Here is a 9,651-nt window from a genome sequence, read left to right as displayed (position 1 = left end):
CATGCACGTATGTATTTTTAAATTCTATTTCTTATACCAAAAATAACATATTGTATTCATTATTTGACACCTTACTTTATATACTTATACATCACTGAAATATAATTTAACAATAAAACATACAATACCTAAGTGTATAGGGCAATAAATATTTTTATTTTCAAAATCATTTTTATGAAATGTTTTGTGAATACTTTTGAAAGTAGAGCTTTACTGAGGCACAGTTGGCATGTAATAATACATTGCATGTATGTGCAGACCTGCTCCCCCATGAACCAGTACCACAATCAAAGCAGGAAACACATGCATCAGCCTCAGAAGTGTTCTCTCACCTCTGCTTTCTTTTTAGAGAGTAGGTGCATTGGACTGAAGACTCTAGCAGCAGGCTGATTTGCACCCTGCTGGTTACTTCTTAGAGGCTTCTCCAGTTTCTTAAGAACCCAGAAGACAATAAAACTAAGTTTTTTCCACTCCTTAGTCTTACTAATACCTAAATTTTGATGATTAAGCATCTGACCTTGAGGGAGTTTGATAATATTCATTTAAAAGTCTCAGCATAGAAAGTTTATTCTGTCAAATGTAAGACTTGTAGTGTCAGACCTTCTGGTTCTGGGCAGTTTGACTCAAAAAACAGAAGAATCTTGAAGAGAACAAAACAAAACAAACAAAAAACAGAACTTCCTTGGATTTTCACAGTGTTTTTTGTGTATAAGCCAAGATTCTGGGAAGAGGAAATGAATGCTTATCAAGTACATTTTATATGTCAAGCACTTTATATAAAATGAGTAAGCCTCAAAAGTAATTGCACCAGAGATGGAATTTTTACCATCCTTACCGAAGAGGAAAAAGAATCTGAGAATATAAGCAACTTGCCCAAGGTAACACAAGTGGTAAGAGTTAAGAGATGAAACTCAGAGCTATATTCTAGAACCCATCCTTCATTTTTGATTTTTTTAAGACAGGGTTTCACTTTCAAGCTGGCTTCGAACTCATTAGTAGCCCAGGCTGGCCGCAAACTAGCGGCAATCCTCTGCCTGAGTGCTGGGATATGATGTGTAACTCCAAGCTGAGCAGAGTCCACCTTTTTATATCATTGCTCTGCTGTCTTCAGAAGACTAAGTCCATACCGCTGCATCCCTGGCTGGGAGTATATCAACAAATGATAGATGGATAGATACATAATGACACACAATCACACCCACAGATATCTACATATCAGGATTATATGTTATACTTCCATAGGAAAAAAATGTCAGTCTATACCAGAAAATGAAGACAAACTGGTCATAAAATTCATGGATAATTATATTTTTCCATCAACATAAATTTACATATATTGGGCTGTTTCCAAGTTGTTTCACCCTTTATTTAACGACTGAATTTATTATGGCTTAAGAATTATGCTCTGCACTTCAGTGAAGGCAAAGTAAGGATGAGATGTAGCATCCATTGACAAAGACTGCCTTGTGTTGCTAGAGAAGTGAGGCTCTGTCTTCTCCAAAATCTCTATCCAATAGCCAGCCTATGTTAGCTACAAGGGAAGAAAGGGGACCGAGATAGCAGTCAGAGGCCCACCAAGAAAATGACAGCCACCCAGAAGGGGTGACCCATGAGAGTTCCACAGAAGGGCCACTTACCAAGGTAGACCAGGTTTAATGAAAAACAGCAAGGGATGGAGAAGTACCCGGATGGCCAACAGCAGGACAGCACTGTCACCCTTGAATGTGAGGGCATGGTGGAGGCTGTGGGCACTGGAGCTGGTGAGAACAGTAGCTGAGGTACTGAGCAGAGTTCTAAGGAGGTGAACCCAGGTCCTACGGTTTCAGGGGTGTCAATACTGTATCCTCACTCTCCCAGCACACTCTGATCCCTTGTGTGGAATTCTAAGAGGAGACCAGAGGTCACAGGAGCTACGTGGATGCAGCTCTCAGAGGCCAGCTTCTCAAGGCACAGAGCAGAGAGGAAAAGAACAGAATGTGAGGGTGATTTCCGAGGGAAAAATGGAGAAGACACAGTATAAACCTGTGCTGGGGGAATTAGAGGAAAGCTTTCCTGGGCAGTGCAGTGCAGGGAGCAGTTCCGGGTTCCTTGAATCTCAAAGTCTTAAATTCGCTCCTTTTCTTAATCCAGCAGCTTGCCCTGGTTCTCCACAGAAGCTCTGTAAACCAGGGCTTTATTCTTATTGTAGTCATCATTTCCTGCAGAACACAGATACAAGTGCCAGCTGTGTAGCTCAAGCCTTGCTGAAGAGGCGGTAATGGGTCTATTCTTAGTAATCACATTGTGATGGGTTAGCAACTTGACATTCAAGGTAGTAGGCGCCCAGATAACTCTGAATGCTGGTGTTGTTTATTGGCTTGAAAGAGGTCTTCCTCATTAACTCATTATCTTGCTAGAGAGGCACTTGCATTTTGGCTCCAGCTTTTAAATGATAGTGGCTCTATTTCCGACTCACTTGGAAACTATTATTAACTATTATTCCAAATAATACACTTGCATATTTGACAACCCGGAAGCCAAATTTAGCTGTGCAAATTATAGACAAATGCTCTCTTATAATGTCACTGTGATGTCCTAGTTTTTAAGAAATCAAAGATTAACAAAGACAACTTCAAATGTTTAAAACAATATTTTACATAAAAAACCATTTCCCTTGAAAGATGCATAGACCTGTACAGTGTTCCCAGAACTCTCAGGAAGATAACTAATGTTCTTTCCAAGGAAGGGAAAGTGCAGAACATCAGATATATGCAAAAACTCTTGAAAGCTGGAAGTGTCATCAACTCACTAATGAATTATGTTGAAATTGAGGGAAACCTCAGGTTCATTTCAATGATTTAAGCACCACACTTTTTCCCTCTTCTCCAAAAACCCCCAAGACAATGCTCATAATGCCATATTGACCATCAGTTTATGTGATTTTAATAAATGATGAGACATTTCTATGCTTCTGACTATATCTCAAATCTTTGCTGAAAGTAATCATTTTTCATCAGGGCTCCTGCACCTGCTTGGCAAGAGAAGACAGTGACCTTTGAGAAATATCCCACGGGTCTGAATCATCTAAGTGTACTGAGGCTTTATTCTTACAGACAGGAGAAACCAAGAACATTTTGGGTAATGGTGACATCTATTAATTCAACTGAATTTGAATTACACTTATTGGGATCCCACTGTTTAATTTTGGGGAAGTTTCTTAAGCTCTCTGAGCCTAGTCTTCTCTAAAATAAAGATAACATTATTACCCTGCACGTTTATAAACTGTAAATGGATTTGCACATGAATATCATGCTCAATAAATGAGATATTTTTCTTTAAGGAACTTATCATACAGACCACAGTGATTACAATCAGAGTAATTCATGAGCCTTCTCACACAGTTCAGAGCTCTGAAATGAGAATACAGTACTGCATATACGTATGTTATATAATGTAATATATAAATTAAGTTCTTGAATCAAGATATCTATCTTTCTATCTATGTATATGAATAAATAAATGAATCTGGGAAAATATGTTTTCTGACAAACCAATACAGCATATGATGACTTAAGGGAATGCTGCATGGGAATGCTGCATCTTATATTCAAACTCATCCCTTGGCATGCACAGCCCATTTGCCTGGGATTAGATGACCAGGTAGCCCAGATACCCTAGATAGCCCAGGACTATGATAATTGGCACAGGGATGCTAATAATACTTTTCTTTCTTTCTTTTTTCTTTTTAGTAACACTTTTCTTGTGTAACGGTTAGTATGACTGTTGCACTGCTCACACACAGGGAAATAACCCTTCTAGACCAGGGAAGGATGTTGATGTGACATTGTGTTCTTGTCCTGATGATGCTTCAAGATTTAAGCATCTTCAGAGTTTCATGGTTTCAATATGGCAGAAGCTTTATAAGCCCATTGTGTGTTTTTGGTTGTCTTCTCTGTCTAGATCCAGAGCTCTGCTGAAGCTTTAGGAGAGGTGCAATGGGTTCTTTCTGTTTTTGATTTTGAAATAAATTCTTATGTGGTGGGTAATACCATTTTATAACTTATATAATTTGTAACAATAAAATTTAACTTAAAAAATTCTTACAAAGTGTTGTTTTTTAAATAGTTAAAAACATTGAAGTTTATGTTCACATATTCTATGTACACTGATATCATTCAATCTAAGTAAAGAATAAAACGGAACAAAGACAGGAGCTAAATAATTTTTTTTCCCTAAACGGTCAATTAGTGGTGAATTAGCTTGATTCTGGAGCCTTGCACCTCAGGCCAGATCCTGACTCACATCTTTAACTGCAGCAGGAATCCTGGAGAATTCACTTGACTTCACTCTGCCTAAGTGCCTTTGACTGAAACTTAAGGTATAACACAAGAATGCTGTGCAAGTTAAATCAGTTAACGCGTATTAAGTGCTCAGAGGAACATGGACAGATAATGAACATGACTTAAATCTCAGCTTGTTTGTTACCTCTCTTGAAATTATTCTTTAGAATATTTCTAATGGGTGACAATTTAGCCTTCATTTTGTTATACATATTTATTAAAGTTGTATAGGACCTGGTTAAAAATCAAATTGTATATAAAAGTTAAGGACTGCTATCCCTTCCACAACCAATCTGCAGGCTTGCTGTCCAGAGATGATGGCTTCCAATCCATTCTTTTAGCTGATGATTCAAGGATTTACTTCCCTGATTCTACATGATATGCATATACTCTTAGTTTTTTGACTTACTGCTATTAGTTGTGATCAGTTAGTTTCTTTGATAGCAAGCAAATTTAGCTTTTGTACATTCCCTGTCTTAGTTACTTTTCCCATTGCTGAGACAGAATCCCTAACATTCACAAGTTAAAGGAGGAAAATTTACTTCAGCTCACAGTTTGTAGAGGTTTCAGCCTATAGTTAGTTGACTCCAAGGCAGAGTGGTATGGAAAAGGGGCATCACAGAGGAGAAATAGTTCTTGTCCTGGCAGGCAGAAGGCAGCAAGCAGCAAGTGCAGCAGCAAGCCTCCCTTTCCCTTTTATTCTGTACAGGCTGCAAGCCTTTTGGTAGGTGCCACACACCCAAGGCGGGGCTTCCCATTACACCCAGAACTATGGTAATCAATTAGTGGGCTGACCCAATACCACATGCCTTTAATCCTAGTGTCGCTCCCTAAACCCACATTTGCCCACCCAAAATCCAGTCATCTTCTAAAAAGATTCACCTATGACTGTACGAGGCTTTGGGAGGACATCTAGATACAAGCCATAACACTCCCTCTCTGATCTTTTTTTTTTTTTTTTGAGGCAGTATCTCACTTATTCAGGCTTGCCTTGGACTCACTATGTAGTCCAACCTGGCCTCGAATTCACGGTAATCCTCCTGAGTACTGGGACCACAGCTGTGCGTCGCCATACGTGGATTCTACTTCTCTGACTCTATCAATGTAGTTTGAACAAATTTATGGTTAAATCATATTTAGTGTTTATTATGACTGTGTATCTGTTGTTTACTTTTGGGTCAACCAGTATGCTATAACTACATTTTATTCATTTTAGAAATTTTTATTTTTAGTAGAGACAATGATTACCTTATCTTTCCCTTTCCTTATGTCTTTTGACCTCATGATCATGAACATCTGCCAAAACCTATAGTAAAACCTTGGCCTGTGAGCATAATTTGTTTTGGAAACATGCTTGTAATCCAAAGCACTTGTATATCAAAGTGAATTTCCCCATAAGAAACAATGGAAACTCAGATGATTTGTTCCACAACCCAAAACTATTATATAAAAATGATTACAACAGTATAATATACATTAATAAAGAAAATACAAAATATAAGAAACATTAACATGGACTTGCCTTTTAAAACCTGTGTAGGGGGTTGAGGGAGACCCTAGGGGAGAGGGTTATTATGTAGAGTGACTTTTATTATGACTAATGGAGTCACTGCCATCTATCAGCTCAGTGGAATCTTTTTCTTTTCATGCAACCTATCCAATTACACTTGCTCTTGCTTCTTTTTGAGGATTTCACAAAAATGTGACACTGCATCATTGTTAAACAGATTGCTCACATTGCTTCATCCTTTTTATTCAGGCAGTGCTTTTCTACAAAATGTTGCTCTGTTTCCCACATTTTACACTTCTCCCTAATCTCATGAGAAGTGAGGGATTCCTCTGCAAGAATTTCCTCTGCAGGATTCCTTTTCTCCTCCTGTTCTTCTAATGAGATCTCCCTTATAACCTCTTGCTGTGGGGAGACGATCACCCACAATCCCCAGTGTGTGTGGAGGGAGAACCACTGGCTCAGAATGGAGAATCAGAATGGAGAATCACTGGTTATGGACATTCAGCATCACATACTACTCATATTGCAAGACATTACTTGTCTATATTGCTTCTTTGAGGATTTCACAAAAATGTGACACTGCATCATTGTTAAACAGATTGCTCACATTGCTTCATCCTTTTTATTCAGGCAGTGCTTTTCTACAAAATGTTGCTCTGTTTCCCACATTTTACACTTCTCCCTAATCTCATGAGAAGTGAGGGATTCCTCTGCAAGAATTTCCTCTGCAGGATTCCTTTTCTCCTCCTGTTCTTCTAATGAGATCTCCCTTATAACCTCTTGCTGTGGGGAGACGATCACCCACAATCCCCAGTGTGTGTGGAGGGAGAACCACTGGCTCAGAATGGAGAATCAGAATGGAGAATCACTGGTTATGGACATTCAGCATCACATACTACTCATATTGCAAGACATTACTTGTCTATCAAGTTAAAGTTCATCAGAAATGTTTACTCATTTGGTGGAACACTCACAGAATAAGTTATTCACAGAATAAGTTACTCACAATACAAGGTTTTACTGTGTTTTGCTTTCAAATACTCAAATAATTTAGATAATCATCCAATCCCACTGTGTTTCAAAAGGCTTCCCTCTAAACTATTTATTCTCCTGCTCCAATTTATACTTCTTAATTCAACCCAAGGCCTGCTACCCAGCTCCATCCTAGATTTCCTTACACTTTTCCTGTATGCTATGTTTCTTTTTTGTTTTTGTTTTTGTTTTTTTTTTTGGTACCGGGGATTGAACTCGGGTCCTTGCACTTGCAAGGCAGGCCACCGAACCACTGAGCTAAATCCCCAGGGTCCTGTATGCTATGTCTTTATCTTGCCTTGCTGCCTTATTTTTCTTTAGCACACCCTCTAGAAGTTTACTAAGAACAGGTACATTGAAGATACAATTATACATTCCTTGCGTATTTGAAAAGGTCTTTATCCTCATAGTTGATCAATCATTTATTTAGGTGGCTATGGAAATCTAAGTATAAATACAATTTCCCTTAGAATTTAGAAGTTAACCTAGATTCAACATCTTCTGCCTTCCAGTGTTGTTGTTGAGTATCTGATTTCTTTTGCATGTGACTATTTTGTTTTCTCTAAATGTTTTTGATATTTTTCTTCTTTTTTTAACACACCTAATGTACTTTAAAGTGGGTCATTGTTTATTCATTCATATGCTTGGCATTGTATGATCCCTTTCAATCTGAGCATTTATTATTTCAGTCCTGGGAAGATTGCTATTATTTCTCTCACATGTCTTCCTGTTCTGTTTCTTTCATTTTTTTTCTCATAACTCCTACTAGTTGATGTCAGAATTCTTGAAATGACTTTCTAAGTTTCCTACTTCTATCCTTTGACTTTTCATCTCTTCCTTGCTATTCCACTTTTGGAGATGTTGCCTCAAATATATTTGTTGATCTTCTGAGCACTTAAACATTAATGTTTTAGTTTTTAATAAATAATATTTGCTTATAGTTAAAAATTCAAAATTATGAAAGAGAATATAAGTAGAAGACAATCTCCTTTGGCTCTCACTCCCTAGTCAGTGTACCTCCTTGGTGGAGATATTTGGCACATCAGGGGTTGAAAGAGAGGCTCGGGGCTAAAACAGGTATTTTATAAGACTTTGCATACTGATAGAATTCCCAGTTCCCTTTTCCACTTTATTTTTGGAATGCAATCATTCAGGTAATGGTCTCCTAGACAGGCACTGGTTGCATACTTTGTTAGGGAATACAACTTTGTTAGATTATTAGGTCCTTTCTTCTGGCTTGGTAAGATTCCCCCAAAGTAGAATATTCTAATGTCTTGTTTAGATGGTGGGAGCCTTGTTGATAACATTCTGAGGAAAAGAGCTAGGTGGAGGTGGGGCTTTTGTCAACATTCAGTATGTCAATTTCGACTTAAGTTTTCTTTCCACTTGTTCTGTTTCTGTAGTGCTGGGGATGGAATCCAGGTCCTTGCACATGCTAGGCAAGCACTTTACCACTGAGCTACTCCCCAGCCCTATTTCTCTGTTTTTAATATTGTGTTACTACCTTGATCCATGCTTGGTCTCTTAGTCTAGAAACCCTCTGTTTTGCCTTCTTTAAAGAATGTTAAACCTTATTCTTCTGGGGTAGAGGAAGAAGAGTCATCTGATTAAATTGGATGTGGAAACAGTAATTCCTTTTTTTCCTCTTCTTCACATTGCATAATTTATATTAATCTGGTTTCTTGTTTACTGACAATTTCCTTTGTTATCTCTGTTCTATTCTATGTCAATATAGTAAATACTTTATTTCAGCAATTATATTCCTCAGTGCTAGAACTTCTATTTGTTATAGTTTCTATATCTTTGCTAAAATTCCATATCTTTTTCTTCATTCTGAGTATATTCTTACATCACTGAATGTAGTTATAATAACTATATACATTAAAGTTATTGTTTGCATGCTTCAGATATTTGGGGTATGTTGAGGTCACTTCATTTTCTATTGGGAATGGATCACATTTTTCTTTTTCTTCATGTGTTGGATCATTTTGGATTGTATTCTACATATTCTATAAATTCCCTCGTGCATAATCTGAAAGAGTGTTATTGTCTTCTATTTATTTGTTTTAGGTAGCAATTGTCTGCTTTGGATTCAAATTAAAAACTCTGATTTCGGAAGGCAGCTCAAACCTCCTTTTAGTTCTTACGTATTTAGCTGGGTTTTTCACAATTTGCCCTGTACATATGCAGTTTAGGAGTCATCCAGTTATTTGGGCAGCATTGTCAATCTGTATAGTTTATATTTTGGGGCTCCCCTTCTCTGGCCCTCTCCTTTCTAATGTTAGCTCTTATTTTCCAGTAGTTGTGGTTGCTCAGAATGTTTTTCCCTGGTTTTTCAGGTCAGAAAAACAGTTTGTTTGTTTGTTTGTTTGTTTGTTTTAATTGGAATTTCAGCAGTGACACCTGGCTGCCTGCCCTATGTCCAAGAAGCAAGACACACAAAAATGGGAACTTACTTTACTGCCTGTGCCATTCTTATCTTCTAAATGTCAACGTTGAACCTGCCTGCTTTTGTTTACACTGTGGTACTTCAGATACATTTTTTAAATTTTTGTCAAAGTTTATTTGTGCAGGTCCAGTGGGAGCCTTTGTACTAGATCAGAAATGGACTGTTTAACAACCTTCTAGCAAATCTATTTTCAGTCATTAACTCAACTACCACCATAATTTGGTACCACCAGTTTTTGAGGTTATGTATTTATCCCTAAATTTGTGTGTGTGTGTGTGTGTGTGTGAGCATAAATAATATGTAAACAAAGTGGGAGGCAATGGAAGCTACTTTTCCATTTT

The sequence above is a fragment of the Fukomys damarensis genome, unplaced genomic scaffold (genome assembly GCF_012274545.1).
Source record: "Fukomys damarensis isolate Sample0158 unplaced genomic scaffold, DMR_v1.0_HiC HiC_scaffold_18, whole genome shotgun sequence".
In the NCBI taxonomy this organism is placed as follows: domain Eukaryota; kingdom Metazoa; phylum Chordata; class Mammalia; order Rodentia; family Bathyergidae; genus Fukomys; species Fukomys damarensis.
Note: the sequence above shows the minus strand (reverse complement) of the source record.